At 40.0% G+C, this 19,354-nt stretch overlaps 1 long non-coding RNA gene across 5 annotated transcripts; it reads left to right on the top strand.

The window, feature by feature from the left end:
* Positions 1-137: 137 nt before the first annotated feature.
* Positions 138-12,429, top strand: LOC124865122. 5 transcript variants are annotated; one of them, XR_007037452.1, is made up of 5 exons: positions 138-1,163; positions 1,273-1,390; positions 10,549-10,776; positions 10,944-11,100; positions 11,315-12,429. It is a non-coding gene; the product is annotated as an uncharacterized LOC124865122 (long non-coding RNA). The 5 variants fall into 5 exon arrangements; XR_007037454.1 differs by lacking the exons at positions 138-1,163; positions 1,273-1,390 and adding exons at positions 9,794-10,070; positions 10,308-10,446; XR_007037453.1 differs by lacking the exons at positions 138-1,163; positions 1,273-1,390 and adding exons at positions 9,794-10,070; positions 10,308-10,451.
* The last annotated feature ends 6,925 nt before the right edge of the window (positions 12,430-19,354 follow it).

Raw genomic sequence — 19,354 nt, 5'->3', positions numbered from 1 at the left:
CCATGGAAACAAGAACATCTAGAAAGTGTTTCTTTCAGCCTGAATGAAGACTTTCCATCAAGCAAAGAGCAATAATGAGTGAAGCTTCAATCTAGAACGTCTAGATCCACCAAAATGTGACCGTTTAGTTGGATAAAACAAGGATTCTGTTCATGTTCTTCCTGTTCTGGAGGTTCTGGTCTTGGCTTCCCTAATTCGTCTGTCTTCATCCATCAGTGATGTCTTCATTCCAGCTGGGATCAGTCATTGTCTGAATCAGATGAGCCCAAAGACAAACACTGAGGTTCTGTCTGCAGGTCTTGATGCAGAACACAGCTTCTCAGTTTAAACGTTTCGAACGAGTGGATCTTCCAGGATCTTCACTTCCTGCATGAAACCCAACTCCTCCTCAGAGCTTCACTCGCTGTCCCTGAAGCTTCACTTTTCCTCTTCTAATCCAAACACCAACTTCCAGACGTCCCAGGAGATTCCTGCACTCAGCGGATTTAAGGATTTCAGAAGCAGGTTTCAGATCTGTTTTCATTTCCATCTCTGTGGAAATGTCCTGAACCAGCCCTCATTTCCTCACATTTAGTTCTGGAGAATCTAAAATAGCTTCAGGAAATTTATTAAAACATGTGCAAACAGAAGTTGAACCCAGAATCAGAAACAGAGTTGGTACATTCCCAACTGCCTTAAAGGTCCATATCTGCTTTGAGCTCCTTTATTCTTCATCCCAGCCAAAGTTTCTCAGACAAACCTTATGGGAACATCTGATATTCATCTTGAGGAGAACTTCTCCAGGCTTCTTGAAGGAATGTTGAAGCTGTTCTTTGAAGGTTTGCTTCCAGCTGTAAACCTGTAAACCCAGTTATTTCTCCTCGTTCTGCTTCTCAACAGAATCAGCTCTGAAGAACCAGGAGGAGTTTCTGAAGAACAATTGAGTGGAGAACAGTGAGTCTGATTTGGAGCTGAAGAACATTGTCTTCTGAAGCATCTCCAGTGATAATCAGCTTTGGTGTCCATGTCTCCATCATGGCTGAGCCTTTTCCACTTTATCAATGACCGTCTCCAAATATGAGAGTGAAACTGGAAGCTTAAAGATGAAGCTAATAAGACTTGTTGAACATCTGAGAAGTTCTTGTTGCTGAGTGCTGAAAGCTTCAGGATGACCTGTAACAGAGGTGGAGAAAAATCCACCAATCAGAGCAGTTGTTACTGTTGGACTCTGAGTAAAAACCTTCATCTGGTCTGATTTGACATGCTGTTGCTTTTCTTCATGTTTTGGCCCAGAGATCATGGAGCAATGAAGGCTGAAGACTGAGAGATGTCGGTTCCAGTCCCATAAGGACTTTGCTTCCTGGTCAGTGCTGTTCTGTCTGCTGCAGCCAGAGGGCGCTGCTCTGCACAGGTTAGTTTCTTAGTAAAACTTAAAGTGCCTGTGACATCAAATTTGTTCGATAAATCCAATTACATATATGCAAAGGAAACATTGATAAAATATTTGTAAATTTATGAATAGTTGAGATATATGGTCATAAATTTCACTAAAAAGGCATTTCCAGACTACTCCTTAGCGCTCTTTTATGATGTCAGAAGGGAACCCGGCACGTAAACTGACTGCTGCTACAATGGCAGCAACACAGACAGCAGCAAAGAATCTGATATTTCTTTAGATATATTTCAGTTACTATCAGAGAGAGACGCAGCAGAGTCAAAAGAAAGTCCGTGTTCATCAGATGGCAGAGCACCAGTGCTGCGGCATGCGGACGGCTGATGGAGGCAATCTTACCTGCTGAGTCTTGATCTTTTTAGCAACAGGAAGCAACAACCTTTTCTTTGGCAATCTTTTCGCAGCATGGCTATGGCATCTGCTTTTAACGTTCTCCTTCGTCTGTTAGATATCTGACCTCTGACATAATTTTTCTGGTGATTCAGAGTCCTCCAATCACAACTGGCTGTGCCTTTGGTATTTTTTTGTCCCTCCTCAGTTTTTCAGCTATGATCCAGGCAGCTCTGATCCTCTTAGCTTCAGGAAATTAGTGCAGACTAATGGCTGCTGTTGTAGTATTGCTGCAACCAGCAGCAATGCACCGCTACACCACGTTAACGCTGTTTTTAATGCAACTTGGCTCCTAACTGAACAGTTTATCATTGACGTTCACACAGTGACTGACCAGAGGGTAAGACATCCGGCAAATGTCGCCGGGAGCGTGACTCGAACCCGGGATGGCCACATCAAGGACTAAAGCCTCCGCTTATGGCTTGCTATATGGATTTTGTGGTTGCTGTGCTACAGTTGAAACAGAAATGGCAAAGTTGACTAATTTAGGTAGTCACTAGCATGAAGGTCCATGGATTCACTGAAGCATATTCTGGTGTTCAGATGAATGAGTCTCATCAACATAATCAGATTTTTCACCTGTCAGAGGAAATATTCTTCCTACTTTATTAGTGGACATGTCCAGTAATGAGAGGAGGGACAGCGCTGTGGACAGGGACATGCAGGAGGACATGAAGTGGAGGACTGGATAGTTGCTCTTCATGAAAATGATCCTATAGGTCCAGTTCATCTCCTGTCTGATGTTTTTAAATTCTTCTGAGTTTCTGCCAAATCAATGAAAAAACTGTAATCAGTTTAAAATCTGCTTCACTGACAGTTTGACTTTTTCTATCTGTACAAACAGATGCTTGATTTGACCGTTTAAATAGTGACAGTGATGGTGGAGAAGATCCTCCAGGGTGAGCTCTGGGAAGTCAACGTTAACTGTAGGTTACAACATGGAAATCACAATTCCTAAATTCCTGAATATTTGAAGCTTCTCCGTCTTATTCTGACTGCGTTCAGATGATCTTTGAGTTCCTTCCAGCAGACATCTGATCTTTCCAACATGATTCATGTCTGATTCCAGCAGAGCAACAACACAGAGGATGGTTCAAAGAAGAACTGAACCAGATTCAAACATGAAGAATTGATGGCTGCAGTTAGTTGGTTTGGACAGCAGGTGGTGCTGCTGCAGGACACAGAGGGAGAGGAGCAGCTTCCTGCAGGGACACATGAAGAGAAACATGAAGCTTAGCAGTGAGACATGAAGCTTTAACATTTCCTGAACTCCTCAGTTCCACTTTACCTCAGATTTCCCCTGAAGCAGCTTTAAGGTGGAAAACTGCTGCAGCTGGAGAAGATTCAGGAAAACCAACATGTTGCTTTGCTTTCTGTCCCAGAAGATGCAAAGTAGGGTTGGCAGCATGAAGGTGGATGTTTACCTTCAAGAAAAAGGAGAGAAAGAAAAAGTGACAGCAGTCACCTCCACATGTGCAGTTTCCTTCCTGAACATCTCCAACCAACACGTTTCCTCAGCTGTGCTGTTAGGATGTTGCTCTGAAACATCTCAGTAGGACAGGACACTTGGAGACACTTTGTACAAGAGATCTCCTGAAATCAGACTCAACTAAACCTGCTGAGAGTCACAAAATATCCACAAAAGTACTTCATGCAATAATATTCTGGCCACGCCCATTTTTCAGCATCTATAAAACTAGGTAAAACACCACTCGTTTTTTTTTCTTAATATTTCACAAGAGGAGGCTTTATTGTTCACAAAACAATTCTCCAAATGAGTTTTGTTTTTGTTTTACCACAACTTAAACACAGATGACATTTTAAGGTCCCTCAGACATTGCTGACTCTGTAAACAAAATGATACTAAAAGCACCTTTCTCTTTGCAGCGCCCCCACATGTTTCATATCATTACAAACTAGAGAACTTCACCTTTCTAACAAGGCAGAACTAATCTTTCTAGCACCTTCTCCAGTGATGTAATTTGTGTGCACATTACAGTCTGCTGGTTGCTGTCCGCCAGCTGCTAGCTTGTGCACTACTCCGTTAGCTTCCAAGTGCTATTCACAATTGTTCATTTTGATCATACACAGGCTAAATGTCAAAACCAAGGCCTATGTCATATGCAAAAGGACTCCTACAATGGAAATCAGCACTTTTGTTTGACCAGATTCCCTTTTATGAGGTGAACACATTTGGAAAGGTTTTGGTAACTCTTTCATTGCCCTCTAAAACATTTGTGGAACAAATATGCTTCAGCTTATTCAGTCCAAATTTGCTGCAGTTATAGTGAAGATGTTGATGAATTCAACCTGGGGGCCCCACACAGTGCACAGAGAGAGACAACAGGTAAGGAAACCGAACCTCAAAGTTTGGTTTGAAATAGCCAGCGTGCTTACTAGTAGGGCCGTGTAACCCGCCAGGGAGAGGATTCAGAGTCTGGAGGTGGACAGGGTTCGTGCCGCAGCCAGGAGCTCCGGAGGGTCCAAGGATTGCCAGCTGGGATGTAAGTTAGCTGTAATTAAACCTTTACTTAAGAAACCTTCGCTTGATCGAGATGACTTGAAAAATTACAGATCTATATCCAATCTTCCATTCTTATCTAAAATTCTTGAGAAAATAGTTGCTAATCAAATGTGTGAGCATTTACACAGCAATGACGTGTTTGAAGAGTTTCAGTCAGGCTTCAGAGCTCATCATAGCACTGAAACAGCTCTGCTGAAAGTCACTAATGATATTCTTATGGCCTCAGATAATGGACTTGTGTCTGTTCTGGTTCTGTTAGATCTCAGTGCTGCATTTGATACAGTCGACCATAATATTCTCTTAAAAAGGCTGGAATATGCTGTAGGGATCAGGGGAACAGCGCTAGGCTGGTTTAAATCTTATCTGTCTGACAGATTCCAGTTTGTTCATGTAAATGATAAATCATATTTAAACTCCAGGGTTAATTGTGGAGTACCACAGGGTTCAGTACTTGGGCCAATTCTCTTTACTATATATATGCTTCCAATAGGTCAAATTATCAGGCAGCATAGGATAAATTTTCACAGTTACGCTGATGATACTCAGCTTTACTTATCCATAAATCCTGTTGAGCCCAACCAGTTAGATAGACTACAAGCATGTCTTGAAGATATAAAAACTTGGATGACTTTAAATGTTTTGCTTCTAAATTCAGACAAGACAGAAGTTGTCGCCTTTGGACCGGAGTCTTTAAAAAAGAAACTGCTTAGTCAATCACTTAACCTGGATGGCATTAAATTGACCTCTGGTAATGAAGTAAAAAACCTTGGTGTTATTTTTGACCAAGACATGTCATTTAAATCCCATATTAAACAGGTTTCTAGGATTTCCTTCTTTCTTCTCCGGAATATTGCTAAAATTAGAAATATCTTATCCAGGAGTGATGCTGAAAAACTAGTCCATGCATTTGTTACTTTAAGGCTGGACTATTGCAATTCTTTACTATCAGGATGTCCACAAAATGCAGTTAAAAGCCTTCAGCTGATTCAAAATGCTGCAGCAAGAGTTCTGATGAAAATTAAAGAGAGAGATCATATTTCTCCTATTTTAGCTTCCCTTCATTGGCTCCCTGTTAAATCCAGAATATAATTTAAAATTCTCCTCCTCACATATAAACCCCTTAATGATCTAGCTCCATCATACATCAGAGATCTGATTGTTCCATATGTTCCTAACAGAGCACTTCGTTCTCAGACTGCAGGTTTACTGGTGGTTCCTAGAGTCTCTAGAAGTAGAATGGGAGGCAGATCCTTTAGTTATCAGGCTCCTCTCCTGTGGAACCAGCTCCCAGTTTTAGTCCGTGAAGCAGACACCCTGTCTACTTTTAAGGCTAGGCTTAAAACTTTCCTTTTTGATAAAGCTTATAGTTAGAGTGGCTGAGTTTATCAGGGAGCCTTCCTCCCTCCCTGTTGGTTGGAGTAAGGGGGAGTCAGGTTTAGCCTAAACCGGCTCAGTTATGGTTGAGGTGCAAACACACCCTCCATTTCTGCTACCTGTATGACCCCTTCTCTTTTCCAATGGTTATAATCAGTCTGACAGAGAGAGGTATCCCAATCCTTGTGGTTTTTAGTAGAACAATGACCATCAGTGGGACCCTTTGTGGGTTTCCTTGAGACGACATTGTTGTAAATAAGCGCCGTTTGACTAAATAATCTGAACTGAAACTATCTGTGTAGTTATGCTGCTATATGCTTAGGCTGCTGGAGGACATAACGACCACTTTCACCCTTTTCGCTACATTCTCACACTACTCTCCAATTTGGCATTATTTGCTGTTATTTCAGCTTTTAACTTTGTTCTCTCTTTTCTCTTCCTAGAAGCTACACCTGGCCTGACTCTGTGTCTACCTGTGACACCTTTCTGGAGAGGGGAATCGTCCAAGCTTCTGCTGGCAACAACTTAATGCTGACCCTCTACCGATGATCCACATGGTCCTGTCTTTCAGTGTTTAACCCTTTCTCTCTCCTAGACATGGAAATTGACTGAGCTTAACTGTAACAAACTCTATGTGCTCTTTTTCAGACTCTAACCTTGAAAACTGGTTCAGAGTTGATCTGTTCTTTCTTTCTAGGTGAAACGACTAAAGGAGCTACATCCATTAACATTTACTTTTCCTTCCCATAGAAAGTACTCCTGGATCAGTGCTTCTTTGTTCTTTTTGTGTCTCTGCTCTGTTCTCTCAAACCCCCAGTCGGTCGTGGCAGATGGCCGCTCACACTGAGCCTGGTTCTGGTTCTGCTGGAGGTTTCTTCCTGTTAAAAGGGAGTTTTTCCTCTCCACTGTCGCTACATGCATGCTCAGAATGAGGGATTGCTGCAAAGTCAACGCCAGTGACTGTCCACTGTCTCTACATACTCATCCTAACTCTGACAGCACTGTTCAATTGTTAGGATTACTTGGAATGTATGTACCTGACTGTTGTGAAGTGCCTTGAGACAACATGTGTTGTGAATTGGCGCTATATAAATAAAACTGAATTGAATTGAATTGAACCTGAAGGTGCTGTCCCATCATCCTCCCTGCATCTCAGTCCAGCTTCATTGAAGATCATCATTGAAGGAGAAGTGGTGATGGACAACATTCAAGACTTTCCAAAAGCTATGTGCGTTCTCTTTGGACTTTTATACACAAAGCATCTCAACTACCCCAGGTCTATGAAGCTCACGTTCCAGTTTATCCAACAGGTACTTCTAGAGCTGGGCCACGGTGAAATTAAACCAAAGTTACAAACATGGAAAAAGCAGCTCGCGATGTAAAGCCATGCTGTCTTGTGTGTTGTGCTACACCTGCAAGTTCTGCCACAGCTTTTACTGTTTAAGAAAGTTTATAATGTTAAGTTTACAATGTTATGAGAGACATGAATGTCCAGTCATTTGTGCTCTATACAGTACCAGATGTAGAGGCGTATGCTCAGGACTACGTAGTAATACTCAGTTGATATAATACAGTTAAAGGAAAATTCAGCACTTTTCATGTAAATGTCCATTGAGTTGAAGCTGTAAATTTGACTGTGTGCTCGATTGACCAAAACGTTTTCCTGCTCATGGGGCTGTGCAGTAGTGCCTTCATAAATCCACATCTGCAGCAGAGGCCAATCTAGAAATGTATGTTGAAATAACATTTAGTCGTGTTTCCTTAACAGAAACACAACTACATGTTTTACAAAATAAGTTTTCTCAAACAATTTAGCAGCACAGGGATTTATTGCTTGTTGACTACATTTACTAAGACTATATATTCACATAGAACGTAAATCTTCCCTTTAACACAGTTCATTTGTCCTTTTTCAAGTTGAAAATATAGAAGATTGTGTCCAAATGTGTCTAGTTTTTCACAAGCATACATATATTGTTGAATTGATGTCAAGTTCTTTTAATGCCTATATTTCTTGCCTTTTAGATAGCAAGCTTTTTTTTTTCAATGGCTACTGTTTCAATGTCATTTTTATACTTGTGACAAACCTGATTTTAAGTTACACCTAAAATGTTCTTTTGCAGAAACTTTCTGTGAATAATAAATATATTGGAACATTAAAATGTATTTAATTCTTTCCATTCTGTACAATTTGAAGATTAAAGTTTAAAAGGGTAATTTAATTAGAGGAAATGTCTTTACTTATATTAACAAAATATTATAAGTAGGTTTAAATAATGTTATATTGGTTATTTGCTTCATTCATGTAAGATTAGCTTAAAATAGTTATTTTATACAACTAGGAAGAAATGTGTGATTTAGAGGTTTTAGTAAAGACTTCTAAATGTGTTTGTTACATTGTACTATAGTTAGATGTTAACATAACTAAACCTTTTTAGTTTAATCTTTGTGTTAAAATTAGATTGGTTTAAGGCAACAGGTTTCCATGCAATTTTCTAGTAAAGTAAACTAATTGGGGTTAAGAGTGTGATCAACAGTCAGAGCTTCAGCACCCTGGACAGCTCTATGACTTCCAGATAACTGATGAGCAGCTGGAAACTCTGTCTTTTTCTTAAATCCAGGAATGGTTTGACTTTACCTGAGTCCAAAAAGGTCTCACAGCGAGGGTCCAAACCTCTTAAAATACAGCAAAGCAAGGCATCAGAAAGCCTGAGACAGGGTGGTCCCAAACTTTTATAGGGCCTTATGTAGAATTTGATTTGGGGCCCCTCTTCCTGTGAGGGACATCACCACCACTAACAGCTTCTTAATACAGATGTGCTGGAATCTGGGAGAGGGGCCCAAGTTTAATTGGCAGATGTTAAAAGGCATCATGGATGATTGATTATTATTTGCTAAGTGAATTTGTGACCAAACTGAGCTCAAACACAAAGAAAGGATTAAACTCAGATTGTAACTATGGTAACACAACAATTAAACCATGAAGATTATTCTTTGCACTTTTAAAAAGTAAATTGCCAGTTCTTTAAATCTTAAATTTAAATTAAACTCCCAGAAAACTGTATAAACATTGAAACCCTAAGTTGCTTCAAATCAAGATTAAACTTATTTGATTAAAGTTTCCTTTGAATGTGTTATCTAAACATTATTGGTTAAGTTTTCAGTCCAACTTTCCTTTCATTTTCTTATCAATCATTTTATTCTGTTTATTTTTTAATTACTTTTATTCCACTGTAACAGTTTCATCAATCTCATCAATCTAATTCATTATTAAACTAATTTAAAGGATTGTAATGTGTAATTACAGTCTGCGACCACAGGAGGGCGGTGTAAATACCGAGTTTAGGACAAAAAGTTTAATCTTAATTTTTGTTTAGTGCAGTTGATAATATATGTAAAACTCTACTGCAGATTTTTATTACTTTTGTAAATTGTTTTTTTTTTCACCCTGCTTAAAGCCCCGATCTCAGCATTTGTTTATCATAAAAAATATATATTTTTAACAATGTTTACAGTTTTTACAGGTCTTGATTCTCAAAACTGACAAAGATTAATCTTTCTTGGATGATTGTTACTGAGGTAAATTTAAAAGTTGTTTTTTTTTTGGCTTCATTTTTATCTAAAGAAATATAAATTATTACCATTTCTATATACCTGTCCTAATGCATGTGTGGTCTCTGTGAATAATTCATCTCCATCTCTAATAACATAATGTGTAAAATATGTAGATGACTGCAGGGTTTTATTCAGTCTGAACAGAAACATCCGGTTAATACAGAGATGTTTTTAACACAGCAGCTGATGGTTAAAACTGTCTTCATTATAACCACAATATCACACAGTAAAATCAGAAGTGTTGTTGTCTGTTAAAAATACGGAGTTAATTCAACACTTGTTTAGTCTAGCTCAACGATATGAGTGTTAGTTTCTCCAAAGAGTTGCTGTTATTCCGGGGAGTTAAATTGAAGCAACTCAATCAGGTGTTGAATTTAAAATCAACGCCTGACAGAGTCGCTCCCAGAAGTCCAAGGTATCTGTGACGTATCTGTGACGTATCTGTAACGTGTTTGTTGAAGAGCGGGACCGCAGTCTCATGAAGTCTGGAGCTGACATCGTGACAAGGTCAGTTTTTTTTCACTCGATCTCATGAGAGGAAAGCAAAGCAAAAATGTTTGTGTCTCTACACATCCATGGTGAACATCCTGTAAATAATGGCACATTGTGGCTTCCTTTTCTTTCTTCTTCATGAGTTCATCATGTTGGTGAAGGTGAGATTTGGAGAAATACAGAAGTATGTCAAAGTGGCTGAGACTGAAGATGGTTATGACTTCAACACATTTCATCAGAAAGGTTGGCATCAGTTTTCATGTCGTCCACAATGTTTGTGTGAATGGACTACTTGCTATAATACCTGTTGAATTGATCTGATAAATGTCTGATGCAGTTGTGTTTATGGTAGCTAATTATAATAGCCTGTGAAAAACATTACAGAAGTACTATTACAAGTTGACCTCAAATGTTGAAACATTTCTGGTAATATTTTTATTGTAAGTTTTTCCATTGCTCTTAATATAATGTTTTTATCAGTCATTGAGAAGCTAGATCTTCCACTTGAGACTGAGCTCCACTTGACAGATAAATCAGGGACAGAAGTCGATGCAGATGTTTGAGGATCTTTTGCAAGCAGGGAGCCTTACTGTTCGGGTGACAACTGAAAGGTCAACAGGTCAGGTACAGCCTTGTTGGGGAAAGACTAGATTAGAAATAAGTATTTGGAACTAATTCTTTTTTTTCCACTTTGTGTATAAATGTTTTCAACTGTTTCCAGTTGTTCTTCAACATGATTTATCATCTGCTTCGTTGGAGTCAACCATTTCAGGCAACTCATCTGTGGCCGTTTCTGGAGACTCCTTTCTAGCGTCCTCTGATTCATCTGATGCCGCAGTGATTGTTCACACAAACGGAGGGACCGTCCAAGATCTGAGAGGAACTGACAGGAAGCAGCTAAAGTGACGATGTGAACGCCTCAACACACCTCATACACCTCAGCTGACAGGTAGATGAACTCCTTCACACATGAGAAGACCTAAAGCCAAGGTTTTTACAGATATCAGTTTATACTTTGAGACGCTGGAGAACACCATTGGTAAAATGTTTCATCTCCTACATGCATGTTGTCATGATTTGTTTCTGCATTTCTTAGAGACGTTGTCTTTCTTTTAGAGGATAGAGGACCTGTGGAGGAGGAGGAAAGGAGGAAGAGGATGCAGGTGGTGGAGAGGTTTCAGACGGCTCCTTCTGAGGAAATAGCAGCTCTCTGTGGATCCAGGGTGAGACACTTACTGAAGTAAACCTGGAGTAATTCTGTTTGGTTTCTAAGGTGAAGGTTTATCTGATTGTAAAACTGTTTCTGGTTCTGATTTACTGTAATCAGGTCATCAGTTGGTACCAGAACCTCAATCTAAAAATGAACCTTTTTGGAAGATCTTGGTCAGACTGGAATCTTTGTGAGCAAACAGATGAACAGTTCTAGTGGTTCTGGATGGAAACATGTCAAACCATCAAACTAACTGATGGTTCTGTCTTCTCCACAGACCTCATTGCTTCAGTCCAAACTAGATCAGGTCTTTGATCCGATTGTTCGTCCTCCTCCGTCTCCATCTGGACAATCGTCTCGTCGTTGGACGCCGATCTATGAGATGAACTTTCCTGACCTCTGTGTGTATTAGAGACTCAACAGGATGACCTGGATCATTATGAAGCATCTGATGATGTGTTCAAGGAACAGAGGACAGAACAACTGAGGACTGGAAACATGTAGCATGAGTCATGTTTTGTGTTCATAGAAGAAGTTTTTCTCAGTGGCTGTTTTGTTCCTCTGAGAAAGATTTAGTTTTGTGTTGATCTCAGTATTTCCCAGTTTTATGTTTCATTTAGTTGTGATTCTTGAAGTGTGATTGTCAAAAAGAAAACTTTATTTAAATCATGTTGAATTAATTCAACTTTAACTGTCTTTTTATTTAGTTTTGTCCCTAAACTTTAAACCAACTTTTTAATATTCTGAAACATTGCTGATAAACTGTTGGAGATGATGATCTCAGAGTGGAAAGTTTGAACCATGTTTCATGTATCATGTGTGACCTGGTAGATCAAGGTGTTGGTTAGTATGAACTGCATGGGCTTCATCTAAAACCAACTGTGTCAGGGTTTAAACGCAGCAAACTGGAGGAAGGACAGACAGGGTATGAAACACAGAAAACATCTGATTCATGGAGACACTGATCAAGAATGATCATATCTGTGCAGCGTCCCAACTCAGTTACCTTCTGCTACAACTAATCTGTCCACTAGAGGGAGCACAGATACTTCCACAGGTTCTGCTTCAAACTTAAAGATGAAATAACTGCATTCAGTGTTATTTGACTACTTTGTTAAATCTTTGAATAAAGAAATGTATGTTTTTATTTCCTTGTTTTCCTTCAAATAGTTTTAAGAAGCAACGTTCAGCTTTCTGACTCAATAACTCATTTTATTAAGAATTGGAGGATAAAGAAACCAAACACTGACAAACACATTTAACACGACTAAAACAAGATGAAATGCTGAAGGAAAGAACTCAGTGTGTCATGTTCATTTTTCATGATGTGTTTTTAATCAAATATTTAGACTGAAAATAAAACAAGTCAAATAAAACAACAGCAACAAATTTCCACCCACTGCTCTAAAAGTGAGAGTTGTAAAAAACGACAGCATGAATAAAAGCAAATAAAAACAGAAGGTTACAGTAAACACACATAAAATGATTCCTTGGCTGCTGATATAGAAATGACCTGTTACTGGATACAAATTCACATTTACCTTCAGAAAGTTCAACCATGTTTTCCAGCTGGAGCCAAACACTGTTGAGCTGGATGTCACCTGTGCTGAAAGCCAGCAGATAACCAAACCCCAGCATGATTTCAATGTGTGAGAACATAATAGAAGGGGAGGAAGGGAGGGAATAAAGCTCAGACAGCATGGGATCAAAGTCTGTGGTGACATTAACTTCAGTCCAACTGTGGAAATAAAAAGATAAAAGTCCAGAAAAAGACAACAAACCTGAATGAGCCAACAGCTCAGTGTGATAGACTAAAGTACTGAGAACATCTAGTGTCCTAGTTCAAGTCCTCAACTGTACAAAGAGCTTATATTAATAGATCTTTACCATAAATGATGTTGAGACTATGTTCAACTTGTCATTAGTTAGTAAAGTTGAAAGAAAATTCACATTAGTTGATAAACCAGCTGCTGTCAGCTCCATCCATCACATTGAGCCAATAGGTCAGAGGTCATGACTGAAAGGCTTTACAATATTACAGTAAAATGTCTGGTTGGATAGCTTAAGGTGTTTGTTCAGCGATCAGCAACATGGAGGTCATGGGATCAAGACTGAGAAGATCCATGTTTTTAAAAACCAAAACTGAATAATTTGAGAGAACTTTGAAGAACATTTCAAAGAGTTGAACCAGTGTGAGTCAATAGCTCAACATGATGGACCGTAGGGTGGAGATTCAAGAAAGTCTGGGTTCAACTTCTCATCAGGAACCATTTAGGATCTGATTTGTTGTGAAGAACCTCAGAGTCTGTATTTTGAGAAGTTCAGGGATGAAAGTGAAAAGTTGAAAAGCACCAAGAGAAGAGAGATGAGAGAGGAGCAGACCTGATGGTGTGGAGGAACTGTCTGTAACCAGAAGATGCCAGTGGTGGAGTTCCTGGGTTCAAGTCCTGCCTGAACTACGACCTGGAGAGAAGATCTAGTCCTGCATAATGGTTTGCTCAGAGTGTAGAAAGAACTGTTAGGAGTTGACAAGGTCCTTTGTTCAAAGCACATCTAGATGTTGGAGAAGCAGGACATAAAAGGAAAGAACCTTCATACTGTATGTAACAACCACTTAAATAGTTTAGCATATATTACACACAGTTAACATACATACTTTAGTGAACTAAACTACAGCCCAGACTCTTACTGATTGTGTTGTTAACAACATTACTACCTTTTAGACCGACTGACCAACCAATGTGTCTACTAACTGGAGTGCAGCAACCAAGAATGAGAAAACATTTCAATGACCAATAGAGGAGGAATAACTAGCAGCAAAATACTTGCTGTTGTAAAACTAGGTGTGATTGTAGTAGGACATATGCGGCAAACAAGGGAAGGAACACACACTTGCATTTTCACAACATATACTAAAAACATCTATATAATAATGGGCATGTTAAGTTGTTTTACAACGTAATGGGTTAAGCACAAACAGCATGTATGTGTTCTTTTCTATATCTTTCAGGGATTAGAGAGTATATAACAGCTAAGCTTTATTAGGATGATCCAGGCCTAGTTGTGGTGGAGATTTGAACCAGACGCTGCACCACTGGTGACTTACGGTCGCGAACAGTCCACACCACAAGACCCTTCACACATTATTATTTATTTATAGATTCAGCTGGGGCAGGATGTGGTCACCCTATGTCCAGTCGTAATCTTTCAGGTCAGCTGCCCTGAAGGTTAAAGTCCTCTAAAATGGTGGGGATGATGATACATCCCCTCCCTAACCTGTCGTCCTGGCTCCCCCTTGCCGTAGCATCATAGGTGTACCTACATAATCTGTCATGACACTAATTGTTGGGCTTTTGGTTTTTCTTTTGCTGAAAGTTGAAATGCTGAGTTTGAATTTGTTTATGAAGGACTGGAGATGGCAGGGTTTGAACCCAGGATCATCGGGTCCACAGCACAGCGCCTCAAATGACATGACCAACCAACCAGCTGAGAAGCAAAGAGATCTCTAAACCATTCCCAGTGATTAATGTTAAATCTAGTTTATTAGACCAAAATAAACTGAAATGCTGCTTAACCCTGAGCTTCACAGCCCACAGATCCTGAGGAGGCAGCCTGTTTATCTGGGACTAAAGTACAAAACTGTTCAGATCAGATGAAGAAAAACTACATTAGTGACACAAACAAGAAACATGACAGAAAAGATTGGAGATAGAAATGTTAAAACTTCTTCTGATGGTGATATTAAGAGCCAGGATCAAACATTTACTGGAAGAGACGTAAAGAACCAGTAAAGAACCAGTAAAGAACCAGTAAAGAACCATCTTTAAAGGACTGGAAGAGGACGAAGTTTACAAGGAATCTTTTCCAAGAGTTTCAGAAAGAAACCGACTGAATGTGAAAATGTTTCTGAGTGAAAGAGACAGACATGTAGAGACTGAACTATCTGTTCAACAGTGAGAGTGTTTCTCTGACAGGAGGAGACTCTTTAGACTCAACACAGAAACACTGAGGAATCAGAACCAGAACTGAACCAGAATCCAGGATAAAGAGGTTCAGTGAATGTGGTGTTGAAGGTGTGGAGGTGGATCAGTGAGTCAGAGGAGACTCTGTAGAAGGACAGAATACCAGCAGGACAGTCCACATACACTGCTACTCTGTTAGAGATGGAGGAAGAGGAGGAGGAGGAGGAGGAGGAGGAGGAGGAAGAGGAAGAGGAGGAGGAGGAGGAGGAGGAGGAGAAGATGGGTGTTTTATTCTTATTGTGACAGTCATAGTAACCATCATCAGAGCATCTCAGACTCCAGGACTGATCATTAAATCCAAACAAACAGTCATCACTGTCTCCTTTCCTCATGATTCTTCTGTAACTCACTGATATAAAAACTCTTCCTCTCCACTCGACCTCCCAGTAACAGTGACCAGTCAGACCATCACTACACAGCAGCTGAGACCAGTAATCATCAAATCTGTCTGGATGATCAGGATATGACTGAAGCTCCTTCATCCATGTCACCTTCTTGTTGTCTTCAGACAGTTGGAGGTTCCTGTTCACTGTGTTTGTGTCGATTGTGAGCTGACAGGAGTCTGATGGAGAGAACAAACACAATCCAGCTGCAGTTATTGATCATTTATTGACACTTTGATGATGACTCCTGAATGAGTGATGGACAGTTTGAAGATGGTTGAATGTGAGCTGCTTTGTTGTCATGAATCAAATGAAAAACACACTTACACTTCCTCAGATCTTTCAACCATCGGACTCCATCAGGCTTCCTGAAAGGAGGAGGAGGGTCAGACCATCAGTCTCTTTCAGCAGCAAACATGGACATTGTAATAGATCAGATCAGATTCCACTCTGACATGCTGCTGGAAGAACTGGATCTGGGTCATTTGGACTCTGTGACCTGCTGCATACGTTGTCTGGTCCATTGTGGGAGGAACCAGACTGATAGAGCAGAATCAACCAAGACAACATGACGCAGCCTGTACTGTCTGTCAGTTGCTAACAATGAACTATGCTGTATAAAGCTGCTCATGACTGAGGAACCTTGGCTCATGTCTGGGTCAGCCAAGCTGCAGTCAGCCGGGCCTCTGGACCCAATTCTCTTCATTTCCTACTTTTTACATTAAAGAGTCCAAATCAACCAAGCTGGCTTTTCCTGTCTCATTACTGAAGGTTCTGCCACAGCAGATATTACATGGCTCGGTTCTTCTTCACTCAGAAGACAACTGTCCAACATTTGGACTCATCCATTTGAATGGAGCGTCTCTAAAGTTCTGTCCTGTAGTTGTCATGTTTCAGCCCAGTTTGAACTCATTCTTTTCATTTCATCTTTTTGAATCAGGCAGGAGGAGGACACCATCCAGTCTGGTTCTTCATCTCCAGTTTGAAGAACACTCACATCATCAAGGTTTATTTAGTCCAACATCCACACTGAGACTGAAGCTGATTGATGATATGAGAGACAATCAAGCAGGTTCTTCAGCATCTATCAGCTCTGCTTCCTGGACAAGATGAGCTGCAGCAGCTTCATCTGCTCAAAGATCTTCATCAAAGAGTCCTGACCTGTCTGAGACTTGAACTATTAAAGTCCTCTGCTATGATAGGAGCAGCATCCAGGTGACTGTTCTGATCTTCACTGAGCTCATCATGTAGTGCAGTCAAAGCTAGATCTTTATCTGCCTGAGGTGGAATATAGACAGCTGTGTTAGTTACTGATGGAAAGGTTCTGATCCAGAAGGATGGTCAGAGCAGGTCAACTGATGGACAGATGCTCCAGATGTGCTAAATCAGAATGAGAAAGTCCTGATGTTCTCACCATCAAACCATCTGTTATTAGATATGAGACACACTCCACCACCTGGTGATGTTCCTGCCTTTGCTGTTCTGTCCACCCAGTGCAGGGTAAAACAATTGGACCGTATCATGGTGAGGTCCAGAACCACTGAGGTTCTCCATGTCTCAGAGAAACAGACAAGGTTAAAATCTCTGATGTTCTGCTGTAACTTTACTCTGGACACAGATGATCCAGTTTGATGTTCAGAAATTGGGGAACCAGCAACCATCATCCACTGGGAACTGGATCATGGCGTGTTTGTTTAATGGGTCCAGTTCTGACCTAAAACTTGAGTTGGGTCAGAGGGACCAGGACAGAAGAACCAGTTTGATGAATCTTCACCTGAATATTTCCAGTGTACAGTCTGAACCAGACGGCAACTTCTCCCCTGAATCTTGTAGGTTGTTGTTCTGCAGGTCAACTTCTCTCAGACAGCAGGACTGGGAGCTAAGAACTGATGACAGAACTTCACAAGTTCTCCCTGAGAGGTTACAGGATCTAAGTCTGAGAGACAAAATGAAACAAAAGACTTTAGACTTTAAATAAAACTGCACTACACCTTCAGTCCAGCAGGTGGCTTTTACTATTTTTAAAAGATTTTTAGATAATAACTTATTTTTTGCTTCAACTGATAAATGATAGAAGATGATGAGCAGCTTTAGAGTTAAACAGTTAATTAAAACCTTCTATTAATCCTTAAGTTTTACTGGAAAAAGTTTAAAACATTAGTTTACATTTAATTTTATACCAACCTGCACCAGGCCAGAGTTGTTGCTTTACAACCTCAATAACTACTAAACACTGATTAACACTTTTTACTTTTATTATCATCAGACAAACTCTTGTCAGATATCTACAGCACAACAAGAAAAATGTCTAATAAAAATGTGATTTTTACTAGACCAGAGTACCGTGAAAGTAAAGCCCTGAGAAAGTGAAATTATCCAGGATAAATTTACATTGAAACACATCCTGGGCTTCCTAAACCAGGACTTTTAAAAAGATTGGAGCTTTTTAAAATCCCCAGAAACAGAAATGGGTCTAAACTGCATTTTTCTGAAAGCAACATAATTTACAGCGAGCGTAGTGGTGAGTGTGTTAGGAACGAGATGTAATGCTACATTTGACAATATTGTCTTTCTAAGCTAGTTTAATACTAACGTTAGCCCAATGTTAATGTGATGATTCTGTCAGTTTTTAGTTTCAGTGTTAGCATGAGTGTCAGCCTGTATTGAGACAATTAGCTGCTGTCTGCTTAATAAAGTAACTTACAGATTCAAAACGGTTCCTTTTCATTTTGCTGGGTGACTAGATACACTTATGGCATATCTTAGCAAACTTTTCAAAGAATATTATTCTATAATAATGTAACCCCTGTTGACTTTTCCCCTATGAACAGCACCCAGATTCTCTGACCTACACTCTATTGAATCCTACACACCTGTGCCCTCATGAGTAATGAGTGTTTTAATGGGTAACAGTGGATCTTGTGAGTAGAGTTTGTGCAACTGATCAAATTAACAAGACCAGGATCAGTTACCATACAACTGAAATCTAAGTGCAGTGCAACTTTAACCTTATACTGAAATAAGGAAGGGAAAAGGGCAATATTGAGTAAAGTATCAATTTAATGAACCGTTCTGATCAGTAAAAGGAACCCAGAACAATGCACATTAACATTTAACAGTTCACTTTCAACCCAGTAATGTTATTATTAATAGAACAATAGCATTAGGAGGTATCCCACCTGTAAAGTAGGTAATAATCACAACTAGTGCAATAACAAATGAATCTCAAAATCCCAATGGATCAGTGAGAACATAAGAAGCACATTGAGTGAAACCTCACGGTCACAGAACTACACAAAAATCCTTTCAAACTGGAAAATCTTACAAAAACAAAAAGGCCGTTAAATGAATTGATGAAACTTGACGTATTGAGTCTCTTGCAGGAATAAGGCAGTCCCTTATCTTTATAACCGTTGCAGGCCTGATAGGACTTAGTTAGATACGTCCGCAGAATAGCAGCCCCAATGATGGCGGCTCCCAGCACAACCACACGGAACCGATCATTCACCCCACCAGGGATTACCAGTCCTCAATGAACGGCAACAGAACCGCTCCAACTCCAGTCCAACGGTCCACCCCGGTCCACGAGCCCGGTCCGGTCCTGCAGCTCCTAAATCCAAGCAAAACGTCCGGAAAAACTTCTCAGCTCCAGCTAGTTGGAAAACAACAATAATCCACAGCAGCATAGAAACACCTTCCTCTGGGAACGGCCGCTGGCCGACTGGCAACCAGTATAGCTGCAGGTAAACCTGTTCCCACCCACCAGCCTTCACAGCCAATCAAATGGCTTCAACTTGATGTTGACCTTGACTGACCAGTAAGGTAGAAACAGGTGAAACGATGCGTTTACTGGCGGTAGTAAATAGCAGCATTTACTGCATGTTTTAAAGTCAACAAAAATCCACGTGTTAT

The sequence above is a fragment of the Girardinichthys multiradiatus genome, unplaced genomic scaffold (assembly GCF_021462225.1).
Source record: "Girardinichthys multiradiatus isolate DD_20200921_A unplaced genomic scaffold, DD_fGirMul_XY1 scaffold_25, whole genome shotgun sequence".
Classification (NCBI taxonomy): domain Eukaryota; kingdom Metazoa; phylum Chordata; class Actinopteri; order Cyprinodontiformes; family Goodeidae; genus Girardinichthys; species Girardinichthys multiradiatus.
The sequence above is the reverse complement of the archived record's forward strand: the minus strand, read 5'-3'. Positions and strand labels throughout refer to the sequence as shown.